General features: G+C 43.0%; 1 protein-coding gene across 6 annotated transcripts in view; it reads right to left on the bottom strand.

Moving 5' to 3' along the window:
- Nucleotides 1-15,661, bottom strand: part of LOC138739134 (ETS-related transcription factor Elf-1-like) — a 154,931-nt gene extending 139,270 nt beyond the window's left edge. For 2 of the 6 annotated variants that reach the window (XM_069890631.1, XM_069890633.1), the window contains exons 1-2: nucleotides 4,652-4,754; nucleotides 2,073-2,138 (exon numbers count right to left, since the gene is read on the bottom strand). The gene's annotated coding sequence lies outside the window, so the exon portion shown is untranslated. Of the gene's footprint in view, nucleotides 1-2,072; nucleotides 2,139-4,651; nucleotides 4,757-15,574 lie in introns of those variants that run through there. The other 4 variants (XM_069890636.1, XM_069890635.1, XM_069890632.1 and 1 more) reach the window with 4 other exon arrangements.
- Nucleotides 15,662-27,393: the final 11,732 nt, after the last annotated feature.

Below are 27,393 nucleotides of genomic sequence, written 5' to 3'. Positions count from 1 at the left end.
TCCATTACAGTAAAATTGCTCATTTGGCTTCAGAATAGTAAGAGCTAAACTTTTCCCTGAGTTGCAGACAGAGCAAAATCTGGGTCGCATGTAAAACCAAACAGAGAAATTAAAGGACAAGGCTCTATTCTGATTTCAAAAATCATGGATAACATTTGGAAAATATCTTTCTAAAGCTCTCTACATTTGGGCATTCCCAAAACATGTAGATCAATGAAGCTTCAAAAATTTTGCATTTTACACATAATGGATTAATATTTGTGTAAAAATTATAGTATAAATGTAGACATGTGTATTCTAAGTACCACTTTAAATTGCAAAAGGCAGTGCCTTGCATAAAATGAAGAATCATTAATCAAGCTGACAGTAGATTACCAGTCTTCAACTGAAAAAGGTTATATTCAAATCTCGTTCCCAATCTTTCTTAATCCCAACCATTGAGGGTGATGTTAAATCCAATAATTCATTGTAAATAAATTATATTAATCCTCTTTGAAAATAAAACTGTAAGTTAAAAAATTAATCAAGAATATTGGTGTCCCAAATTCGAGGAAAGCTTAGATTGAACAAAATGTCTCATTTGTAAATATCTACAAAAATGTCTATTAGAAAGATTAAATTTGGCAGATAATTGTTCAAAGGAAGCAAAGTTATGTTGAATAAAAAGATCATTATAATTTTGAATGCCTAAACTAAACTATTCCTTAAAACCAACATCCATCACTAGCGGTTCAAAAAAAAAATGATTATCCACACGAGTCGCCAGAGAAGAACTATTAAGACCAAAAAAAATTCTAAATTGGGGCAATATTAAAAGAAATTTAACAAAGTTTATGTGTCTCATCTTGATGCTTGTCCTCCACATTCCTGCTCTGGGCCAACATGCTTCCTCGCTTTTCCTTGATATCCTTAAACTTGTCAGACCCCCTCTCTCCATCTTCAATCTGAACTCCATGCCAGACTATTTTAAAGCCTCTTGGGTCGATATATAAAATCTCCCTGGCAAAATACTGGTCCCCCTCTGGTTCAGGTGTAATCCATCTCTCTTGCACAGGTCATGTCTACCTCAGAAGAGGTCACACCTGTACCAACTGCTCCATCTCATGTTTATGAGCTCTATCCTTCTATTCCTACTTTCAGTGACACAAGTTTATGGTAATAATCCAAAAATCCAACTTTTAAAATTTTTGTCTTAACTCCCTACATTAATTTTGCAGGACTTCATTTCCTTTCCTTTCTAAGTCATTGGTACCAATGTGTACCATAACTATTGGCACAAGCAGCTGAGGGAGCAATAACTTCAGGGGAGGCTCATTAAACAAATGTCTCCAGGAATTACCCAGAGCTCTGCCTGACACAACTGTTTAGCACAGATTCACTGAACAGCTTTGTTAGGTCTGACCCTGTCATCGCGACATCATTAGTCTGCCCCCTAGCCAGCCGCTTGCGGTGGCTGTTCATCGATGCATGCGCGGAGCGCTCTGCTCCATCGCTGACAGTAGGTAGAAGAGGGATTGGAGTTGATGCCTTGGAGCCAATCATGGAGTATTTATGAAGGCAAGTTCTGTGATGCAAGGGCAGAGAATACAGTCACATTTTTTCCCTCTATACAAGGGTCTATTGGCACTGGGGGAAAGTAGCTTCTCAAAATATTGCCAGCATTTAGCACATGGAAAACAAACCCCTCCTAGCAACAAAGGGTGTGGTGTCAAATTGAAAAGAGCAACCAGTGGCTGTTGGGAATTGGATGTAGGCAATTTCAGCCCATTCAGGTTTCCAATATACAGTGCTTATCCAATTGTGATATTAAAGTGAAAAAGACATCCAAAATTTCAGTGCATTCCCACTGTACTTCACAATCAATGACGTTTTTTTGTGAAATATAGTTTCCTTTCCATAGGCTCCGATAGCTCAGTGATTAGAGCACTGATCTTGTAAACCAGGGGTTGTGAGTTTGTTCCTCGCTGGGGCCTCCTCCCTGTGAGGGGCACTTGTAAGGAAGACAAAGTTAAAGAACTTCATGTATGGTACATTCTAAATGTAGTATTATGTGACAATAATGGAACCTTTACCTTTGTAATGTGGAAAACATGACAGCCAGTTTTGAAATAAGTTTCCTCAAATGACTGGGTAACCTGCTGTAGCAAAATGAAATGAGGGATAAATATTGACCAGGACACCAAGGGTATTTCCTTTACCATTCCTTTTGATAATGCTAGGCAACTGTTTATAGCAAAGTAGGAGAACAGACAGATATTCATTTAAAAACTCCAAAGGTGATGCATGAATTAGTACACAAATTTAAGAATCTTTACAAATATTTTTGGGGATGAAGACCTCGAGGTAACAAGGAATCTGCTGCTGGTGGAGAACTAGAATATTATACAAAAGTGCTATGGAAATTCCAACAGGAACTGCCTGCTGCTTTTCATAGAAGTTGCATGACCTGTTGAGTTCTCCAACACTTTTTGAGTATTATTTGGAATAAAGACCTACAAAGCACTTAACCTAGTAAATATCACAGTAAATTTTTTGGCATTTTAGTAGCAGTATTCATCTATTTAGACTTATAAGCTCATATCTTAACCAAGCCAGATGGGTACAGAAATCACAATGTGTTGCAATACTTCCTATTCTTTTGGCAGCATGCCGAAGAGTTTCTTAAATATCCCTATTGTTCCAGCCTCCACCACCACCCCTGGCAATGAATTTCAGGCACCCACAATACTCTAAGAGTGGTCTCACCAGAGATTTTTAGAGCTGCTACATTACCTCAACTCCGGAACTCAATCCCCTGACTTATGAACCCCAACATTCCATAGGCCTTCTTAACTATCCTATTAAATTCTGCGGAAATCTTGAGAGATCTACAGATTTGGACCCCCAAGGTCCCTCTGTTCTTCCACAATAATATGTACCCTAACATTAACCATGTACTCTGCCTTCCAAAATGCATCATCTCACACTTACCTGGATTGAATTCCATCTGCATTCTGTTGATACCCTATGACAACATTCAGCACTATCCACACCTCCAAGCTTGGTATCATATGCAAACTTACTGATCCATCCTCTACTTAGTCACCCAGGTCATTTATAAAAATCACAAAGAGTGGGGTTCCCAGAATAGATCCTTGCGGCACTCCACTAGTCACTGACCGCCAGACAAAATGCTTTCCCTCCATTACTTACTACTCTCTGCTTTCTACAGGCAAGCTATTTCTGAATCCACACAGCTAAGATTCCATGGATCCCATGCCTCAGAACATTCTGAACGAGTCCCCCATGGGGGACCTTGTAAAATTGCCTTACTAAAATCCATGTACACCACATCTACCACCCTATCTTCATCAATTTCTTTTGTTACCTTAAAAAAAATGTAATACTCCTGAATACCGCATTCAGTTAACTGTTGTCTCTATGTCAAGGAAATAAACTTTCCACTCATCTTTGAAATTCAAGTCTTCTATCCATGTTTAAAGCAAGACTGGATTCGGATGGCAGACAAATGTTGCATCCGGGAGTCAGGCATTCAGATTAGTGAATGTATTCTTTCCCCTCTCTTTCCACAGCCTTTAATTCAGATGCCTGTCTCTTCATTCATACCTTGAGGAAGGGCTCAGGCCTGAAACATTGGCAATATATCTTTACTTCCTATGGATGCTGCAAGAACGGCTGAGTTTTGACATCAGGCATTCTGAGATCCATTTATTGGAATGACATTTCTTATGCACCATTAAGTAGTACCATCTTTTGCTGACTTTATATTGGCTCCCATATTAGACAAGATTTGACATTACATTTTTCAGCCTTACCCCTGTAGCCCTATGATATTCTGAAAACTGCACTTTGTTTCTGAACTCCTGCATGCTTAAGTGCACCTGTGCTATTTCATTCCCAGAATTCCCTTCTTTCACCTCTCCAAATTGTCCTGCATGGCTCCAAAACTGACTTCTATTTATGGACCTGGTCGGACTATAATGTTGTTGAATTTTTTTCCCCCTCAGTGATTATCCTCTTGTGTACATCCTGAGACTATTTTTTTTAAAACCATATTTGAAGTATTAAATAAATGCAAGCGGAGGTAGAAGTGTAGAAATCCAAGGTTGAAAACGGAAGGGTCGCTCTCTGACAGCAATGACCTTTGTCTGCAGTTCCTTGTTTCTCCTAGATTTCAATTGCATTTAGGATCCCTGATGCCAGTTACCCAAATGCTACCTTAATGTCAAGCATAGTCACTTGCTCTCTGCTTTTAAATTATTTTATTATGAAAATAGAAACAACATTTAAAACACAACAGGGAAAAAAATTAAAGGATTTTTAATGAAACTAATATAAAATACTCAAAGTTTATTTTAAATGTTGCTAGTGGTGAAATGTAAAGAAACAAATGTCCCATTATGTTTTGCATCACCAGATGTCATTAATGTTTGAATAATATAATTTAGACTAAATCTGGTATCTGGAAATCTAGATAATTATCATAATACTCTTTCTCTTCATTCTGCTTCTGATAATACCCGTAACAGCAAAAACATTTATGGTCATTCCTTTTGACTACTAATTTACAACAACAATAGGGTTAACACAAAACTCAACTTATGTAGATCAACAATATCCCTTTTAACAGGCTGAGGTGAGTATGACTTACAATATTCTTTCCTGTTGGAACCTTGGAATCTTTTCAATGAAATACGAGAACAGCCTTCAAACAAACTCCATGATAACTCCTGGTGTGTTTTTTTTTGTGTGGCGTAGCACACTGACAGACACTTGGTGCAAAGGTCACTGTGAATTTGAATATCCTGTTTGAGGTGGAGCAGACAGCAGAACTCAACTCAGAGACATAGCTGACAAGCAGCAATGGCTACCATAAAACTTTAATAATGATAGGATCAAAGCGTAGGCAAACAACAGAATGAAGTCCACAAAATCTTTAGATAATAAATGTAAATAAGGTGGAAAGAGGGAATCAGGAGAAAGATGGACTGTAATATTATAATTATGAGGAATGCAAGGGGGGATATGATAATGTTTAAAGATGAATGTATATTAGAAGTAAGAATGAATAGGGGAAGCTCAAAGAAATTGAGGGAGGTGTAAGTAATAGATGATTGCATTGGGCAAGTCTCAAAACGGCAAGGGGATTAGCAGCAATAGCTTGGTTATTGGTGCCGGGGATGGAGTAAAGATAAACTGGGAGGGGGAAAAGAGGAGGTGGGGGGGGAGGAAATTTATGAGCCGTTTCTCATTATGTTATCAATGTAATTTAAGTACACTTTCAGTTGTACAAGAGTTGGGGAGGGAAATAAATGTACACTGTATGTTATATGTTTTAAAAAAAATTATAATGTTCATTTGGCGAGTCTATGAAACTGAAAAGATTCAAAAAAATCTTCTTTGGACAAAGATATTTCTTAAGAGTAGCACTGTACATTGCCCTCCCTGCCCCCACATTATGAGAATCTAATTCACAGCCAAAACACCCTGGATTGCACATTTAAAAAAAAAAATAGGGCTCAGGCCTGACTTTTACACTTGAACTGTTCCCACCGTGGCCCCCTTTGACTGACGTCACAACATGCATACCAAAAGTGGGTTTCCCATGCAGGGGTACTTTCCTGCATAAAAATGCTCTGCTTCCCTGCGCGCTGTCCCTGTCTGTTGGCTGTGCAGCAAGGCCAGTGAAATTTTGGGGTTACTGGCCTTTAAGCTGCCATTGCCATTCACCTGCCGGTTCACTTGTTGGGACCAGTGCCACTGCACGGGCTGCTGGCCTTTGGTTGCACTCACCACCCGGAGCACTGGCTCAGTCGCCATGGTGGCAGGCAGCCAAATGACCCTCCCACCCCACCTCCACCCCAGAACCAGTGGTATTGTCCTTGGTATCTGGATGCAAAGACTTTCCAGCCTTCAGTGGCCTGCCTCTTTGGCATTATGCTGGTGTCTCAATCGGGTCCAGGTGTGCCGGCTTCAGCCTGTCTGTGGTGAAGAGCTCCATCTTGCTTCCGACCTCCAACTTGAAGATGACCCCATTGTTGCGGATGACCTGGAATGGACCCTTGTATGGCCTCTGAAGCAGAGGATGATGTGGACCCCTGTGAATGAAAACATACTTCTGCAGATCTCTGGGTATGTTGGTCCTCACATGTCCGTCCCCGGAAGGTGGAATAAGGGTGAGGCTGCCGACTCTTTCCCTTAACCTGCTGAGGAATGCTGCAGAGTTATCCTGCTGTCCGCCTGGGGATGGTACATATACTCCCAGGAACACCAGTGGTGCTCCGTAGATTAGTTCGGCTGAAGAGATGTTGAGGTCCTCATTGGATGCCATGCAGATGCCCAACAATGCCCATGGTAGCTTGTCTACCTATTTAGGTCCTTGGAGTCTGGACATAAGTGCGGTTTTGAGGTGTCTGTGGAAGCGCTCCACCAACCCATTGGACTGTGGGTGGTAAGCTGTTGTGTGATGCAGCTGGGCACCCCACAGACTGGCGAGGTCGGACCACAGACTGGAGGAGAACTGGGCTCTTCTGTCGGATGTGATATGGGATGGTAACATGAAGTGTGCCACCCAGGATGAGATGAGGGCACTAACACATGAGGTTGTGGATGTGTCTGCCAGCAGGACTACTTCTGGCCACCTGGTGAAGCGGTCAACCATCGTGAACAGATAGCAGAAACTCTGGGATACCGGCAAGGGTCTTTCTATGTCCATGTGGATGTGGTCGAACCTTCGTTCTGCAGGCTCGGTGTTGAGGTGGGGTCTTGGTGTGCTGCTGTTCCTTGGTTATTTCACTCTGCGTGCACGCCTTGCCCATCCGCTGATCCGCTTCCACAATCCATGCCACATGCATTTGCTGGCCACCAGCCAGACCGTGGTCCTGATGAATGGGTCAGCCAGTCCATGGGTGGAGTCGAAAACCTGTCATCTTCTAAGCCGCCGGGACCACGGGTCTGACCTAACTGGAAGCTACGTCACACAGGAGCGTGGTTACCTGTGGCAACTGGGATATCCTGGAGCTGCAGTCCGATTATTGGGGCATCTCTTAGTCTTTCTGCTGCTCCTTTGCCAGTGCCACAAAGTCCACTCTTGTGGACAGTACGTTGGCCACCATGGTGTCCTTTCCAGAGATGAGCCTTACGGCTGTGGTGTACTCTGAGATGTAAGACAGGTGTCGGTGTTGGCGAGCCAAACACGGGTCCGAGATCTCGGCCAAGGCACATGTCAGGGGCTTGTGATCTGCGAAAGTCATTAAGGACCTGCCCTCTAGGAAGTACCTGAAGTGGAGGATGGCTAAATACAGTGCCAGTAGCTCTCTGTGGAAAGTGCTATACTTCAGTTCTGGAGATTGCAGATGTTTGCTGAAGAAAGCCAGTGGCTGGCAACTTTCTTTGATCTGCTGCTCCAGAACTCTGCCAATCACCATCCTGAGGCATTGACCGTCAGAGTCATTGGAGTGTCTGGCCTGCGATATGCCAGGATAGCAGTGTCCGCCAGGGCTTCCTTGGCCTTCACAAAGACTTCTGCTGACTCCTTGCCCCAGGTGCTGTCCTTTGCCTTGCCTGGGCGAACAAGGGTCACATGATCTGGGCAGCTGAGGGGATGAACTTATGATGGAAAATGATCATCCCCATGAACTCTTGTAGTCTCTTGGTCGTGTTGGGTCTTGGGATTTCTAGGTGGCTTCCACTTTACTGGGTAGCGGTGTGGCTCCTTCCCTGGTTATTCTGTGGCCCAAGGAAGTCGAAGGCCTCCAATCTGAATTGGCATTTGGCTGGATTGATCATCAGGATGAGCTCACTCAGTCGGGTGTAGAGGTGTGCCATATGCTCCTGTTGGTTTCTGCTCATCACCAGGATGTTGTCCAGGTACATGAAGGTGCCATCCAGGACTTAGCCCACAGCATCCTTGAGTCGTTGGAAGGTCTGTGCGGCATTCTTTAACTTGAATGGCATTCGGAGGAATTCGAAGAGGCCAAACGGGGTGATGATGGTGGTCTTGGGGATATCATCGGGGTGTTCCGAGATTTGATGATATCCCTGCATCTGGTCCACCTTGGAGATGATCCTTACCCCATGCAGGTTAGCCATGAAGTCCTGGATAGCAGCACGGGGTATTGATCCAGTGTGGTGGCCTTGTTGAGCCAGCAGTAGTTGCCGCATGGTCTCCAGCCCCTATCTGCTTTGGGTACCATGTGCAGGGGAGAAGCCCATGGGCCATCCAACCACCTTACAATGCTGAGCTCCTCCAGCTTCCTGAATTCCCCTTCACCAGCTGGAGCTTCTCCTCAGGAAGGCGTTTTGCCCTTGCATGGAGCGGCAGGCCCTGGGTCAGGATGTGGTGCTTTACTCCATGTCAGGCATCACTCTGGGGAATTGGGGGATGAGCACTGCAGGGAACTCATTCAGGACCTGGAGTACTCGTTGTCCGATCTCTATGCAGTCCAGGTGGAGCACTGTGAGGCTGGCATCTTTGAAGAGTAAGGTTGAAAAGTCTTGGCATGAACCAATCTCCTTCCCTTGAGGTCCACTAGCAGGCTGTGGACATGCAGGAAGTCTGCCCTGAGGAGCAGCTGTTCCACTGTAACCAGGATGAACACCCATGAGAACTGCCTCCCAACTGCAGTTGGGCTTTGTGCTGTTGTTGGCACCTGACTGCCTGTTCCTGGTGTCCTGTCCCAACAGGGCAGGACACTGAGCTCTGCTCCTGTGCCCATGAGGAAGCGTCATCCGGACTGGCAATCCCAAACATACAAGAGGCTGTCTTGGTGGCCAGCCATCGGCGTTTCCCTAAAAAGTGCATGGCAGCCTGCACCAGTGGGCTCCTGCACCCCCATCTCTCATGGTAGAAACACCACTGGTCATCTGGATCACCTCCTCTGGGGCTCTGTCGTTCTCTCGGTGGCTCTGCATGTGTTTGGCTGCAGGGTTTAGTGATGAGCCCCATGGACGCCAAGCACTCTCTCTTCTGTTTCCACAGAATGTCTGCTTGTGCTGTGACTTTCCTGGGATTGCTGAAATCTGTGTCAGCTAAGAGCAGTTGGATTTCCTCGGGCAGTTGCTTCAGAAATCCCTGCTCAAACATGATGCGGGGCTCGTGTTTGCCCAGGAGGGCCAGCATCTCATTCATGAGGGCTGATGGGGGTCTGTCTCCTAGCTCATTCAGGTGGAGTAGACGTGCCCCTCTCTCATGCCATGAGAGCCCGAAGGTCTCGATCAGCAAGCCCTTGAAGGCAGTGTATGCACCATCCGATGGAGGCTCCTGGATGAAGTTGGCCACCCGGCCTGTTGTGTCCTGGTTCAGGGTGCTTACCATGTGGTAGTACTAGGTGGATTCTGCTGTGATCTGCTGGATCTGGAACTGTGCCTCAGCCTGGTCAAACCACATGGGCTGTCGACCATCGACGGTGGTCGATTTGTCCAGAAGGTTGGCAGCTTGAGAGAGACCATGTTGACTGGTGCCTGTTCACTCATCGCTGGGTTTAGATGCTGTTGGGGTCACCAATTGTAGCTGGGCACTACTCAAAAGAAGATACACACACATAATGTAGTCAGGTTAAGCTCTGAGTTTTATTAGGGCTCAGGCCTGACTTTTATACTTGTCCTATTCCCACCATGGTCCCTTTGGCTGATGTTACAACATGCATAACAAAAGTGGGTTGCCCTTCTTTCCCACGCGCTGACCTGTCTGTTGGCTGTGCAGCAAGGCCAGTGCCATTTTGGGGGTCACTGCACTTTAAGCTGCCCTTGCCATTCACCTGCCAGTTCACACGTGGGGCCAGTGCCACTGTGCGGAATGTCTTTTGAACGTTGTAATTGTACGGACTTTTACCATTTCCTCTGATCCACATTCCTCCCAATCTCTGAGGAAAAGCTGACTCTCAGGTCCCTTTTAATTCTTTCCCCTCTCACTTAAATTTATGCTCTCCAGTTTTAGAGTCCTTCACACTGGTGGAAAAAAAATACAAGTCTGGGTGAAAGGAGGACATCTCTGAACTCATCCTGGAGACAGATGCAATGGTGACAGAGGAAATGAGAAAAAGGAATAGAATTCTTATGGGGGACAGGATGTGAAGGGGTACCCCACAACAGCGTGGATCTTCCTGTGGCCGCCCATTTCAATTCCTTGTTTTAATCCCTTGTTGAACCACTACAACTATGTGGATCTCCCATTCCTTTGCTAACATATCTGTACATGGTCTCATACATTTCCAAACCAAGACCACTGGCAAATTCAAGGAACAACATCTCATTTTCCATCTGGGCAACCTACAACTGGATGACATTAACATCGACTTTTCCGATTTCTGTCAAGAAACCCCCTTCTTCTTTCCCATCTCCTTCCTTCTTGTTTTGTCTCGCTGCATGTGCGTGTGTGTGTCTCTCTCTCTCTCTCTCTCTCTCTCTCTCTCTCTCTCTCCCCTCCACCCCCACCCCATCTCCTTTCACAGATCCAAAATCAATTCTTACCTTTCCTCTTATCATACCCAATTAACACCTTTTGGGTCTGGAATTCTTCCCCTCCCATCAAGTATTACTGATGTTTTGGGCCGGAGCCCTTCTTCAAAGTACAATAAAAAAGCAGACAGAGAAACTAATTCCCTTTAAGCACCATAGCTCGTTAAAAAAAAGTAAAAGAATTGCCTGATACTGGTGAACTTGGAGGAGTGAGAAGTGAGATTGGACTGTGAATCAAAGAACATTTCTGAACTTAGACACATTACATGCATGTGCACCTAGAATTAGAAGGGGATTAAGTTAAGTTAATAGTAATAAGTTAAAGTTTGATCCTGTTTTTATGTTTAAAGAAAATTAAAAATGATTTTTGTTTAGGTAACTATTTGTCTTGTGAATCTCTATTGCTGCTGGTTTTGGGGTTCTCTGGGCCCATAACACTCTAAACAGAAATTTTCAAATCAACCACTGTGCTCCACCAACCCCTCAGCCCCACACCCCCCCCCCAACCCACCATCCCACAAGGCCAACAATCCACTAATTTGTAACAGGGACTACACTGCAGCATGGCTGACATCCCCAGGGCCAGTCCTACTCCAGAGGTATGCGAGGAACCACAAGTCTGACCCTCTGGTTGAAAGAGTCCATCTCCTCCATGCCAACCCCCAATATGCCTATATGGTATATCCTGACAGACACGAGGACACTGCCTCTGTTAGGGATCCAGCTCCTCCGGGGCCATGGAAACCTCCACTGATCATCCACACTCCCCTGACCACACGCACAATGCACCTGAACCTTGGTACCCTGCCTCTTCCCCAAAAGAAGCTATACAAGACTCATTGTTGCTCACCCACCAGCACACAGCACCAATGACCGCAGTCTCAACTGGTCCTACAACGGTCCCAACGAATGACCAGACCACCTGAGGATTTAATTTGTGACTTTATAAGCATCACTTCACCCCGCTGGACTCTTTTTAAAAAAAAATGAGAGGTAAATGTTGAAAGCACTGTTGTATGTATTTGTCTGTTTGGGTGCACCCATTGGCCAGCTGTACCTGTGGTCCCTCCCACAGGCTCCTGTATAATGGTGACTGTTCCACAACTCCTCCTTAGCGAAGGACAGTCAAGCAGTATGGATGTGCCTTTGTTCTTTAGTGAATAAAAGCCTATTGGTTTCTCAACCTCAGTCTTTGAGTAATTGATGGTGCATCACACAATAAAACTTTATATTACCACCCAACTTCCCATTCTTTGCCACTTACTCCCACTCTGACTGATGGGCCTGTCACCTCCTGTATTGAGCCCCAAAACAAAATGAGGGAATACTACCTCATCTCAGCTTTTTGCAACCTTCTGGGCTCATTACTGAATCCCAAAACATCAAGCAAATTGATTCTTGTCTGTATCAATCATTCATCTGTACCTTGGTTCAACTGGTTGTTTTTCACCTTTCCCCTCCTCTTTCCCCTCCTCCCCCCCCTCCTCCCCCCCCTCCTCCCCCCCCCCCACCTCCCCCGCCCCACTGAGAGTGGAGGACATGCACAGCTTGACCTGCCTGGCACATCTTCCACCTCCTCATTTCACAATTCCTACTTTCATTTATTTTGTCCATATTCTCACCCTCCCATTCACTTGTTGGCCAGATAAACATGGAAGTTAAAAATAAAACTGCAAATAGTGGAAATCAAAAATAAATTTAAAAAAATGCCAGATTTACAGAGTAAATGTTTCAGGTATAAATTCCTTTGTCAGAATTGATAAGGGGACAAAACAAATTTGTCAAGATGCAGATTGAATGGGGGGTGAGTGTAGTGGGGTTGGCAATGCAAGGTAAAACAGGTGATCTCTTATGACCTCACCTGCTAAGGATTCAGAATTATGGCCATCTTTTGCCATTGCCTTAGCTCCAGGTTGATCCTCCCACTTACAACAGAGGGCATCTCTGATGGGGTGTGCATGCAGAGAGCCAGGATCTGAACAGGTTGTGTGATGAGCTATTTGAGACTTTGGGGATTAAAAGAAAAAATGTATCAGTAGATTCATGATGAATTCTGGAAACAAGAAAGATCTATTTAGGAATCCCCATCAACCAGGTCACAATCTAAAAGGAAAAAGTGTGTACCATGGTTAATGTGATTTATGGTGTGAAAAATAAAAAAATAATAAAAAAAAAAAAACAAAAAAAAACACCAGGTCACAATCTCTTCTCACTGCTACTTTCAAAGCCTGGAATCCATCATCCCTAGGTTCAAGCTCTTTAATCTTAACACTACGCTAGGACCCAACAAAGATCTGTGTGCATTATTATAACTTTTCTTGCACTAATTCCAATTGTGAATATTTACCTATCCTTTTATATTTATCTCTCCCCCACCCCTCCTTGTCTGGTAGTTTAATTTATACTTATTGCTTGTAAGCATATTTTATATATCGATGTAGCTGGAATAAGCAAACATTTCTGTGCATCTGTACATTTTACAATAAACAATAATGACAATAAATATTCTTCATCAGAAAAGAAATTATAGAACTTGGTGGAAGTGGGACACAAGAGGCAAATTAAGCAGTAATGTGGACCATCTTCAATGGCCTCTTCATTAACACTGACCCCTCCAATACTGATCAACTACCCATTTTCCAAGACACAGAGCTGTGGAAACCATACATGTCCCCCAAAAGTTTGCAGTTGATGATGCCAATTAATGTTTCCTGAAACAAAGGAAAAAGTGCCATTGAAAGAACAGGAGAGGACCTTTGATCTTCTTGCATCATCCACCAAAAATCACAGCTAATTGTTGTATTATGTAATACAATTGGAGGACTTGAAGTGATGCCAAGCCACTGCTAACAACTTTTGGGATGGTTTAGCATGAAAAAAAAGAAACTATGAACCTTTGGTAGAAATCCATTGCATGTATCACACCTGATAAGGAGTTATATTTATAAAATATAATCAAAATAAAACCTACACTAAAACTTTTGAGGATTTGCCACAAAACGAAGGCTTGTGTTCCTCTTTAGGACAGAGGATAAAGCTAATAGGAATTGGTTAAGGAATTGATTGGGTAGATAGAGCAAAAATAAGAATTTGATCAGGTAGACTGAGCAAAATGATTTGCTCGTGAAGGAGTCCTCTCCTAGGAGACACTTTCAGCGCAGTCAAGAATTGCTTTGTAACACAAATGGTGATGGAAATATGGATCTTTGTCCTGTTGACACACTTATGAACTTAACTCATTTTAAAAGGTACAGAAACAAGTTGAGCAGATGGTTAAGATATGGCTTAGACCTGATACAATTTACTTGGCAAAGAGTTATACAGCATCAAAACTTGCCCATGTTGACAAAATTAACTACTTGAGGAAGATCTCTTTGCCTGTGTTTAGCTATACACCTCTGAACCATCACTTACACAAGTACCTGTCCAAATGTGTTTTAGATGTAGTAATTGTATCTGCCTCTACAAATTCATTCCACTTACTTATCACCCTTTGTGTGAAAAAGTTTCCCCTCAGATCCTCTTTAAATCTATTCCCTCTCACCTTAATCAGTCCTCTGGCTTTACACCCCCCTACCCAGTGGGGAAAAAAAAACCTTATCTCTGCTTTCATGAGTGAATATGCCTCCATAAGATCACCCATATAACAATTAGAGCACAGAAACAGGCCATTTTGGCCCCTCTAGTCTGTGCCAAACCACTTTTACTTCACTAGTTCCACTGATCTGCATTCAATCCATAGCTCTCCATACCTTTTCCATTCATATACCCCTCAAGAGAAAGATCCAGTCTATCCAGGCTTTCCTTATAACTCAAGGCCTCTAGTCCTGGTAACATTCTAGTACCTGTACAGTGGTTCTCAACCTTTTTTCTTTCCTCTCACTTACCACTTTAAATGTTCCCTTTGCCATAGGTGCTCTGGATTAATAAGGGATTGCATAAGGTGGTACATGGGTGGAAAGAAAAAGTTTGAAAACCACTGTTTTAATCGTACCTAATTGACTTCTTGTGTTCACAGTTTCATAACTCCAAAGGAAATGGGCAATGACAATTTTTCTCAAGCAAAATATTTCAGTAATAATTGGGTCCAGAGCAGAGATTCTCAACCTTCCCTTCCCACAGAGCACCAATGGCATAGGAATTGCTCAAGGTGGAATGTGAGTGGGAAGAAAAAGGTTGAGAACCACTGTTCCAGTGCATCTTTTGCACCCTTTCGAGGTGAATTAAATCCTTCCTGTAGCTGCTGTGTAAGGTTTGAGGGGATGAGTGACCAGGTCCCATCCTTATGCTCTAAAAATCTGGCAGTGAGGTAAAGGCCTGGCTATTCAAGTGACTGCACTTTGCTGCAGAACAGAGACTCTGAACAAACAATATTGTTGGAGAGATGGGTCTCTATTCACACAACACGGATCTTATTTCTGAACGAGGGTCCATACACATGAAGTTTTGTACTTTCTAAAAAAAATCTCGATTTCATGATCTTTGAGAATCCAGCAAAAGAAATTGTGTTGGTGAAACTACTGTACAAAGTCACCTCCTCAAGAGGGCCACACAGGGATCAGATTCACAGAATGTAATAAAAGGCAAAGGGCACAAAGAAATCCCCTACCTTCGGGCACCTGAAAGTGACCCAAACTGCCGAGATCAACTTTGGACTCGCTCAATGATTAATGTAAAAATAATTCATTGAACCCTTTGCTGCCACTCCCTTTCCTTTCAAGTGTAATCTCCCCCACAAATATTTTCAGTTTTCACTGCACGTAGCTGCAAACTTCAAAAGTAATACTGCAACGTTAATTAATTCCCTATTGAATCTCTGAGTGGACCTACTAAATGAATATTGTCGGTTACCCTATAACCAGAGACAGGATTTACTGACATTTGTCACCTCACTTTACCGCTTATATATTACCTACCAAAACAGATGAAGTTCTACAAGAACATCAAATCTGAAACTCCTGTTTAATAACATACACCTCTATAAGTGATAAGTGCAGTCAAACATGATTCAAGAACATGTATTACAAAAAAAGACACCTTTTCATCAACAGGTGAAGAGCTACAAACACGCAATACTCCACTTCTGAATTAGAATAATTTATACAACATTACTTACATTATTATGTGTGATTGTAGTTTTAAAAAACTCCAAAAGAAAAAAAGTTGTTTCTTGCAGTAAAATATGGCTACTGAAGATTGGGGAAGTGCTGATGTTCTGCTTGCTGAGTGGTGCTGGGATTGTCACACCCATATATTGTAGGCCAATGGCTGCATCAGGTTAAATACATGCAAATTCTGTAGGTGAACAATTGGTTTCTTTGAACTGCAAGCTGAAGACAGAACCAAATGAGAAGAAACAGGAAGATATCTGCAGCCATTGGCATTCTCTTGATATTCATATATTTTGGAGTTTGTCACTTCACTAAGAACCAATCAATGACTAATATAAACCAAACACTGAAATTCCACAGTCGCCTTCTGCTGTGAAGTAATAGGCGCTTTGAAACTGCCGCACTTGGGTAGCCCTCCTGGGACCCAGGTGTGTTTAGTGGGTCGAAGGTGCTCCCAGCACCTTTTAACCTGCAGGGGATTCGCCCCATTAAATTGCCAATCCGGTGATTTAAGGGTGATCTCGTCCCTGTGATGACGTGGTGAGTGACGTGTCACGCACTCACCGGATAAAATGAAGTAAAAGATTTTAACCGTACTCTTCCTGGGAAACATGTTTAAACCACGTGCACTGCTGACCTGACCTGCACTGCTGAGTTCCTTCTCTAAATTTGAACTTGGCACCAACATGCTGCCCGGTGATGCACGAACGCAAGCGCTGACATCACCAAAATAATCGGGTCGGCTATTTTTGTTTTAAAGTTGCCAGTGGATAAGACCTAGGTAAATTTAACTGGGTTCCTTGACTACCTCCATGGTAGGGCAGGGACCTGGTTGATTTAGGAGCATGTTGACCGGGTCAGATCCTTTCAAGCTTCCTTGTGAGTGGGGCACTAACTGGGAAATTGCCCATTTTACAAGGCAGCTTGAAAGCACCTAATGAATACTACAGAGATCTGCAACCTTCAGTTTCCTTTGCACTAGCTCTATAACATAGAAACCTTTTCACATTCAGGTTCAGGAACAGTTGCTACCCTTCCATCATCAGACTCCAAACAACACATTCAATCAGACAATCTTTCCACTAGAAAACCCACATTAATGCCATATAGACGACTCGTCTCTGGTAGCCAGCTCATTGGGTCCCTCACTACACAGATGAGGTCTGTCTCCTCTTAAAGTTCACATCTTTCCCATTATCGACTAAAGCCTAGGTGGCTTTCGACTACGTTCGGAGCTACATCGCAAAGGCCACCATGCATCTGCTGGATGAAAACGCACCCTTCGAGGTGAAAAGTGATGTCTCTGATGTAGCTCTGGCCACTACTCTTAACCAGGTGGGCAGGCCAGTTGCCTTTTTTTCCTGCACCCTACAAGGCCACGAGCTTTGGAACCCATCAGTGGAGAAAAAGGCTCAAGCCATTAAGGAGTCCATCAGGCACTGGAGACATTACCTGGCCGGCAGAAAATTGACACTGCTCACCATCCAGCGATGGGTGCCATTTATGTTTAATAATGTAAAAAAAGAGCAAAATAAAGAATGAGAAGATCTCTAGGTGGAGGATTGAACTTTCCACCTTTAATTAATACACACCATACAGGCCAGATACTCTCAATGAACATCCAGATGCCCTGTCAGGAGGAAGCTGTGCCTTTGCACACACCGGCCAGTTACGGTTACTGCATGATGAGGTTTGCCACCTGGGCATCACTTGCATGGCTCATTTAATCAAAGAATGCAACCTGCCCTATTCAGTTGAGGACATCAGGAAAATGACCAGGTCCAAACAGAGCTGTGCGGAGTGCAAGCTGCACTTCTATCATCTCATCAAAGTGCATTTGATAAAGGCATCCGCCCCTTTGAACGACTCAGTGTGGATTTCAAGAGTCCTCTCTCTTCCACCAATGGAAACATGTACTTTCTCAATGTCATCGACGAGTATTCATGTTTTCCATTCGCAATCCCCTGCCCAGACATGGCCACCACCACGGTCATCATAGCCTTTCACTCTAATTTCACCCTGTTCGGGTATCCCAGCTATATCCATAGAGACCTGGGCTCATCATTTATGAACGAAGAGCTACGCTAGTACCTGCTCATGAGGCATTGCCTCAAGCAGGACGAATAACTGCAATCCCCGGGAGAACGTACAAGTTGAGGAAGAGAATGACTGTATGGAAGGCCGTGAAACTGGCTTTCTGGTCCAAAGGCCTTCCAGACTCACACTGACAAGAAGTCCTACCCATGGCTCTCCACTCCATTAGGTCACTCCTCTGCACAGTGACCAACGCAAGTCCTCAGGAGCTTATGTTTACGTTCCAGAGGAAATCCACATCTGGGACTACGCTCCCTGCTTGGCTAATGGCACCAGGGCCAGTCCTGCTGAGAAAACACGTGAAGAGGAACAAGACAGACCTCCGATTGAGAGGGTGCACCTGCTGCACGCCAACCCAACGTATGCCTACGTGGCATATCCTGATGGTAGAGAGGACACTGTCTCGATCAGAGACCTGGCACCCGCCAGAACTTAGGATTCAATGCTTCAAGCGAGCTAGAAACCACCGAGTACCCCACCCAGGGTTTCGGATGACACTGCTCGGGAAATGGTCCAATCCACTCTAGAACTGGATCTCTCAAGACCCACTGACCTTGTACCAAAGAGGGTCCAGGAAGTTCAGGAAGCCCAAAGTCCTCCAGTACTGTGGCGTGCGACCAGAATTACCAGACTCCTTGACAGACTTAATGTAAATATTGGTAAAGTATTTTTTTAATGTATGGTCTCTGTTTTTCACTCACAGGCTCAATTCTGAAGGAAGGGGTGAATGCAGTGAACTGGAATTCACTGTCTGTGTATTGCTCCTTTTCCCTCCTTATCTCAGATTCACCGGCCATTGATTGTTAGCTATTAAAAGCGTGTTTGTACAACTCACTTGACTCTGAGTACAATCAGTCAAGTTACAATGTGCAACACAGCAGCAATGATGTCTAGTGTGATGTAAAACATAAGTGCCGGGCAGTGACATTGGCTCTATACACAATAATGGTGGTTCAACAGCATGTGCTTGTGCTAACCGTGTACACATTTTGCACTCTTCAAATGCAAACAAATCTTCTGCGCATCATATTAAACTTTTTGAAGTGTGCAATATTGCTCTCCTGTGATCAACATTTTCATGCCATCAGAAAAACTTCCTGAGGAGATATTCAAGAGAATCAGGGAGCAGTTTGAGGCATAAAGGCACACAAACGCCAAAGATGGAAATGTTTGGTTCTTCTGAGTCAATTTGTGCTTGTTTTGGATAGAATAATGTGGAGGAGAGAGAGATGACATGGGCCCGTGTTCTGGTCTAATGCCCTCAACAACTTGGAAGAAGATGAGTGGCGGAGTCATTTTCATATGTCTCGGGCCACTTTTGACCTTGTATTGGAGCACAGGGCAACATATTGGTGACAGCCTCTGGAACCTCATCTTAAACTCACTGTTGCTTTGTGGTTGTAGCTACCTATGTGGATATCGATCCATCAGTTGTATTTATGGTGTCAGTGTCACCACTGTGTGTGTGTGTTGGTATGCCAGGTTACTGGAGCATTGAGGAGGGCCCTTTATAAACGTTTTGTCAAAAAGTCAGGTGGTGCACAACTTCAGGAGACAATGGACAGATTTGAAGAATGGGGATATCCAATGTGTGCTGGTGCCATTGATGGCACACCTATTCCCATCATGGCCCCTCCATGATGACGCACAAGTCTACTACAATCTGAAAAGGTGGTACTCAATTGTTCTTCAAGCTGTTGTTAACCACAACTACTGGTAAGGCTCTTGGTCAGAGTTACAATTATCTGTTACTTATCAATTAACGTGTATCATATGTCCACCTATACACTCATATTTTTGTTGTTCAAGTTTCACAGATGTGTATGTCGGTTAGCCTGGTGGCACGCATGAAGCTTGAGTTTTAGCCAACTCACCCATCTACAGAAAAGCCAAAGATCAAGGCAGGTACCTCTTCCCACGTGAAATAAGTTTATTTACCCCACTGTACAGTAATGTATGTATGGATCAATCAATTGTGTATTTTTGTCACATGTAACCATATCGGTTATGTAACCATATGTAACCATATCGCTTCCACCAGCGTTGTCTCCGCTCCATCCTCAACATTCATTGGAGCAACTTCATCTCCAACATCGAAGTACTCGAGATGGCAGAGGCCGATAGCATCGAATCCACGCTGCTGAAGATCAAACTGCACTGGGTAGGTCACGTCTCCAGAATGGAGGACCATCGCTTTTCCAAGATCGTGTTATATGGCGAGCTCTCCATTGGCCACCGAGACAGAGGTGCACCAAAGAAGAGGTACAAGGACTGCCTAAAGAGAGCTCTTGGTGCCTGCCACATTGACCATCGCCAGTGGGCTGATATCGCCGCAAACCGTGCATCTTGGCGCCTCACAGTTCGGCGGGCAGCAACCTCCTTTGAAGAAGACCGCAGAGCCCACCTCACTGACAAAAGACAAAGGAGGAAAAACCCAACACCCAATCCCAACCAACCAATTTTCCCTTGCAACTGCTGCAACCGTGTCTGCCTGTCCCGCATCGGACTTGTCAGCCACAAACGAGCCTGCAGCTGACGTGGACATTACCCCTCCATAAATCTTCGTCCGTGAAGCCAAGCCAAAGAACCATATCGGATACAATGACAGTGAAATATATAGGATATATGTGTGTGTTAAACTGAAGGAATGGTTGACTGACTCTATTTCAAATGAAACTTATGACGTCCAAGGGTCGGGTTCTATCCTGTTATTGTAAAATGGACACTTGAAAACATTAGTTAACTGATTGATTTGTGATTTTAGAGATTGCTCTGCCGACAGAAATCCAAAACTGTTAACGGACTGCAAATCTCCATGCATCTAATCAGAGACCCAGCTTACCCCCTCAGGAAGTGACTGGTAACTACCTCACACTCGATCAATGTCAACAACTCTTTAACTACCACTTGAGCTTGACAAGGACGGTAGTAGGAAATCCTTTTAGTTGTCTCAAAGGTCGCTGGAGATGTCTGGCCAAGCGACTTGATATTTGTACCACTTTTGTATCTGATGTTTGTGGTTGCTTGTTGTTTTCTACACAATATATGTGAAATCAACAAGGAACACTTCCTGCCAGAGTTGACCACTGAGTTACCTGATCTGCCTGAGCTTGATGGAATTGCTCATCAGGGTGCACAAGCACACAGTCACCAGGCTGTACTTAAAGCAATTATGTCCCTTCTGTAAGTTAATTCTGTAAACTGATTAGGTCTATTGTGTAAACTAAATCTGTAAACTGATTTAGCCAATGTCAGAAATTTGTAGTGCACAGAAAACATGTAAGTAACAATAACAATAAAGAGGGCAAATACAACTGCAAGTGACTTTTTTACAACTGTGCAAATTAAGAAGTTACCTATTAACAGGTTCAAAAGCAATAAGGCACAACACAGTGTGGATAACTGTTAAAACACTCCAGCAGCTGGTGGAAGGAGGAGGAAGAAGGTGGATTAAATGACTCACATGCTTCATCCTCGCTGTTATTGTCATGTGGTAGTGAAGAATAATACTGCCTCTGGGGTGCAGGAGTGTGGTACTGGCCTGTGGGAGTTTGATGCTATGGAGAGGGAGCAGGGTGCCATGGTACGGAAGTGAAGCCTGATTCTTCATCTCACACTGAATGTCTTGGAGCATGGTGCCAAACCCATTTATTTATCTGATCTGCACGCTCCTGTCTATCGGCCTTCCATGCCGCCATTTCCACCTCCTGCACATCTCTCCTCATCCACTCCTCATGGTCCCTCTGCTTTTATAAATGAAGGCCATCCCTCTCTGCATCATCATGGTCTATTGACAGCAGCAGATCCTTTGTTTCCATTGTAACCACCTGCGCTTTAGTTAATTTCTGTTTTTTTTTGGATGCGGCTGGCTTTCTAAAGAACAAAACAATACAACTGACATTAGTGAGATGGGTCTTTAGGGGCAAACACACCCACAAAAGCACATGAGAAAGATGGTAATCACATCAAAAAATAAGTTTTACTTGGCTGACCATGAGGTTCAGCTTGATTGGTTCTAATGATGGTGTCTGTCTCCAAGCTGCTAACGTCTCTGGCATCAGCACGTCTGCTGGAGGAGGGAGATGCAGCAGGAATAGTGTCGGGGGAAGCTGGATCCTCCATGTTGCTCAGAAGAGCAACTGGGTTTGCAGAGTGGTTTGTCCCCCAGATGGAATGGCACAGGTCAAAATAGACACCCTCTGCCATTCCTGCCATTATTGTCCATGACCTGATGAAATTTTTTCCTCAGACTCTCCAACTTGGTTATTACTTGCACCTTGGCCCAGTCCCTAAGTTATGTAGCTAGACTTTTGAATATCAGGCCATCTTTCACTATTCCTGTTAAGTGCAGTGTAATTTCATCCTGTGCTCTGAGGGTAAGGAGCTCCCGGACCTAATTATCTTCCCAATTGACAGACATATTGAGATCTGAATATAACATTTGGCAACTTTGTGGCTGTCAGTTAAATTTAAAATTCCCGTATGTATGTCGCACACATAAGACGTCATCATGACGTCATATTCTTTTCCTTTTTGGACCCGGCAACACAGTTTGCTCTTTTACACTTTGCGTCTGATACTGCCTTGCTTGGCAGATAAAAGACAGGTCTGAAATCATCCCCCAATCTGCCTTCATTGCATTTATACAGGTAGGTGAGACATATGAAAGAGAGATTATACCCGGCTTTAAATATCAGTGTAAAAAGGGTAAGAGACTCATATTTTGCACATTATTTTTTACTGATTTTTTTTCTATATTGTACAGTTAGTTTGTTTACATTTTTTTACTTTTTTTATATTTCACTATTTGGTATACATATCTTTATCTTGAGTATAATTTACACTATTGATATGTAGAAATTCTCCAGGACCCGCAGGTAAAAGAATCTCAAGGTTGTATGTGATGTAATGTATGTACTCTGACAATAAATTTGAATTTTGAACTTAGTTAAGGATACGTGTGTGTGTGTGTGTGTGTGTGTGTGTGTGTGTGTGTGTGTGTGTGTGGGTGTGTGAAAATACAAAACAAAAATGGCAGGATTCGCAGCAATGACCAACAGAAGAAAGAACTTGAGTATGTTCTGTGCTTTTCACGACCAACAGATATCCTGAAGTGATTCACAGACAATTAAATCATTTTTTGAATTGTTTTGCTGTTGTAATAGAGGAAACATAACAGACAATCTACACAGAGCAACATCCCAAAGCAGGAATGACAAAATCTGTTCATGAGTAACATTGAATGAGGAGTAAATATTGGCCAGTACTCCTTATCTTCAGTGCAATGCTGTGAGATACTTCATGTTTTTTGTGTAGCTGGGTTTAATTCTCCTCTGAAAGGCAGCACTTCTGACAGTACATCACTCTCTCAGTACATCGCTGTGGTGTGTCAGCATGAAATTTTCAGCTTACATCTCTGAAATGATAGTCTGAAGCCACAGCTCTCTTGGAGACCAGAATACCTTATTGGGACTGCAGCTGTTGCCTATTGTAACTAAGTCCAACTATTATTGGTTAATTTCAGAAAAACAATTATTTATTTGATATAATGGAATTATATATTATAATGACCGTGTAATTTCTGTGATCCAGAGCAAAAGTTGACCACATCAGCAGATGTGAACAGTTGGAGAGTCAGTCTTATTCAACTAAAGTCAGTTACTTAGATGTTTCGCTTTTTAAAAATTGGTTGGGTGTTTGAGAGTCAAAGGAATTTGAAGTGATGTCGATACTAGACTTGAGATTCTGCAAGGTGGTCCAGAATTTGTCTTGAACATTTGTTTTCCTGCAGGGAGATTCATTTGTAAGAATTAACTGTAACAAATGAGTCTTTTTCCATCATCTGATCAGGTAGTATATCCAGATCCTAACAGTTGACTGCTAAAACATTCCTCTCCACATCATCTGTCTGGTTGATTCTCTTAAGCCTGCAATCTTTGGTTCTGCACACAGATAGCCTGTGGAGGAGCTGACGTATCGACAGTGGTTGCAGCAACAACCTGGTTGTTCATTTTTGAAATTGCCAGTTTATTGATTATAGCTCACAGGACACCATGGAGATGGGAAGATAAATAAAGCCTCTACAGCAATGCACTGCGACCCAGGGGAGGAACAGGCTGGGCATGGATCTCACAATCATCCCTCTTGTGCCCACTCCCCCTCCATTTTTTGGCTGTCAGCGTTCTACTGCTGATTACTTTCTTCTAGATTGGTGGAGTTTGAGATGAAGCTGGCTGAGTGGGATTCATGGTGTCCCGTCCAGTGCCTCAATGGCTATTTACAGCCAGAGAGCTATAGGGAACCCTGAAATGGCAGTTGGCTTGCTGTTAAATATTATAGTGAATATTGACAGCTTTAATTGGAGCATAATGATGAAAATTTGACAATTTTTGCTGGCAGCAAAGGACAGGGTAGACAGAAGCCCAAAATAACATCCTTGAGCTGAAATGCTTTATTAGAAATTAGATCCTATTAACAGTCTGTACTCATGAACCTCAAGAACAATTCTAGGATTAGAACTTATAATATTACTTCATGGCTCCCTTGCCACCCAATTGTAATTTCTTGTGGGAGGTACAGGAACTTCTGCTGCCAAAACTTATTCCAACCTTCACCTCATTATAACTGCCATGGTGTTATGGTGATCTGGATTAATCCATCTTCCTCTTGATTTTCACTTCCTCTGGTGATTAACTACTATCATAAAAAGAAAATGGGCATAATCTACACAGCTGACTTCTCCATAAATTCAAATGAATTTCTGTTATGTTCTGATAAGTGTTCTGGCAGACACCAGATAATATGGAGAAGCAGATAATTAGTTATAAATACATGATTTACAATGCTTATGGCTATTTTTTAAAATATATTTGATCAATGTTTAAAGCAGACAAACCTTTCAAGCCTATTTTGAGGTCAGCAAGAGCACACACTTTATTGAAATGTATAACATACGAGAAAATGTTCCCACTCGGTTTTTTAGAACAAACAAAGAATTGCGCAGATTTCAGACAGCATCCATGGATAGAAATGTTTAGAGTCTGCAACCTTTTCAAGATTATGAAAAAAAGGTGAATTAATATATATAAAAGGGTAAAGAAGTTGGGGAAGAAGCCCGGAGCTAATGCGGTACGAGACAGAAAGTGTGAGATGGAGATATAGGGAGAGTGAGAAACTATTAGGAAGAGGGGAACAAGGTGGCACGGAGGTTGGGGAAAAGTGATTATGGTACTCTCTACGTGGGTTTTCCCTGGGGGCTCAGGTTTCCTCCCACCATCCGAAACGTACTGGGGGTGGAGGTTAATTGGGTGTAAGCTGGGCGGCATGGACTCGCGGGCCAAAATAGCCTGTTACCATGCTGTATGTCTAAATTTGAAAAAGTTGACTCACCATGCCATTCTGAGTACCTCCAGCAATTTTTTTTTTGCTCAAGATTCCAGCATCTCTAGCTTTTATATTTCTCCATTGCTTTAGAACAGCTTGCAAATGGAGATTGGTCTTATTGAGCCCTCTAGTGGGAAGTATGTGCATTTTCATAAAGCATGAGGCAAAACTGAGGGAAAAAAATTAACCTGGATGGATCCGCAAATGGCAATATGCCACTAAACTACTTTAATGTGGTGCATTTATCTTGATTGTATCTGGGAGAGTAATCTTGTTTTTCACTATCCTGATGCTGAATGGTGCCAGATCCTGGAGTGATGTATTTCAGAGGGGCCTTTCAATGGTTCCACTAAATCTCCAAAGAAAATTCAGAGCCCCAGGTTTAGTGTGTGTTAAAATTGTCAAAAGTTTTTCAATGACCTGTGTGTTCCTAATATCTAGAAATGTTTATACACTATTACAAATGAAAACATTAGAAAATTGTTAAAAAATAAAATGTAGTCAACCAAAACATGAAGAACACTTGAATGATTGAAATATCACAGAAAACAAATATTTCTGAAGTAAATAACTACGTTCATCTTTATTCCTCCCTCCCAAAAATGGGCCTATGGAACTATTGGAAAGCAGGGATTCCCAGAAAACCCTTGCACCATTGGACTCCATTCAGAATCCGATAGTTACCCTGAAGAGGTAAACGCAGGTGGCTCTATCTCTTGCTTCAAATTCTGAAGAGTGTAAGAGTGAATAAGGCCCTGTCATAGACTGCTTACTTCCAGCAGAGTAGGGATAGATGAGGCTGGGCAGAGATACTGGTCCTAAGTGAGACTGCATTTTGGAAGAATGTCAATGCATGGGAAATTTTTACGTTTTATTCTCTTTTCTCCTTGTTCCTCATATAGACCATTAAAACATTAATTCTGCCTCTCTATTGAACTTTATCTTGGACTAGATTGGTAATGTCTACATGGATAACTTCTCTGCCGCCTATATTTAAAGTGGCAGGAATACATAATTTGATTTGGTATAACAGGGCATGCAGGTACTGAATAATACAATGTGAGTGAAGACCATTTTCTGAGTGGTCCTCTTCCCAAAGTCTCCTACCCACAATATATTAGCTTCATGATCCCTCCACATCTAGGTCCTCACTGCCTATTTTTGGGTTTCTTTAAATTGAAAGGGAGAAATGAGTGACCACTCATTGGCTGTAAAGCAGGGAACACAGTATTAATTTCAAACAGTAATCAGGAGAATGTATCATGTCACTCATAAAAAGGTAATCCTAACCAGCTAATTACCAAGAAATCTAACTTCCCCTCAACGGCCTGTAACACATTGCACAAATGTTTGTGCTGGATTCTTCCATCCATGGTGGCATTATGAAAAGTGTGCATCACAGGTCTGCAAATAATTGACAATTCCATCAGATCCTGTTCCAGGTCTGCAAATAATTGACAATTCCATCAGATCCTATTCCACCCTGAGATGCCACATCATCATTTTCAGTAATCAGTTACTTCACCAGATTAGGTGAACGTTCTCAGCTTCCAGAAAAAGGGCAAAAATGCCAAGATTGAGCTGAAGTGGGGGTAAACTAGAGAGGAATGTTAAAGTAAATCAGAAGACATTGAAAAGACGATTAGATAAATATAAATGTTGCTGTTCCTGATCACGAACTCTGTGGTAACAACTCTCATAATCTCACCTCCAAGGATGCCAACCATTGAAGCTATATTTGCTATCTCAGATGTCTGGCAGAGGCAAGATTTATTTTGAGCCATTTTCCCATCAGGGAAAGGCAATGTGTTGATCAGTATTTCACAGTGTAAGCCTGCCATGCTTCAGATTCAGATTTCTTGTCAGAAGACATACATGACATCACATACAACCAAGTTTTTTTTTCCCTGCAGACGAGGCAGAATCACTACTTATTGCAGTTCAAAAAAACCTGACAATGTACACGTGTAAACAAATTTAAAAAATGTAAACAAACTGTGCAATACAGGGAAAAATATCAAGAGTCCTTAAATAAGTCGCTGATTGAGATGGTTGTAGAGGAGTCTGATGGTGGAGAGGTAGCAGCTGTTTCTGAACCTGGTGGTGCTAGTCTTGGTAGCACCTGTACCTATTTCCTGATGGTAGCAGCGAGAACAGAGCTGGGTGGTGTGGATCCTTGATGATTGCTGCTGCTTTCTGACAACAATGTTTTCTGTAGGTGTTCTCAATGGTGGGGAGAGTTTTACCTGTGATATCCTGGGCTGTGCCCACTATCTTTTGGAGGGTTTTATGCTCAGGGGAATTGGTGTCCCCATACCGGACAAGACCTGACTATGATAGATTGCAT

Source organism: Narcine bancroftii, chromosome 7 (assembly GCF_036971445.1).
Source record: "Narcine bancroftii isolate sNarBan1 chromosome 7, sNarBan1.hap1, whole genome shotgun sequence".
Classification (NCBI taxonomy): domain Eukaryota; kingdom Metazoa; phylum Chordata; class Chondrichthyes; order Torpediniformes; family Narcinidae; genus Narcine; species Narcine bancroftii.
The sequence above is the reverse complement of the archived record's forward strand: the minus strand, read 5'-3'. Positions and strand labels throughout refer to the sequence as shown.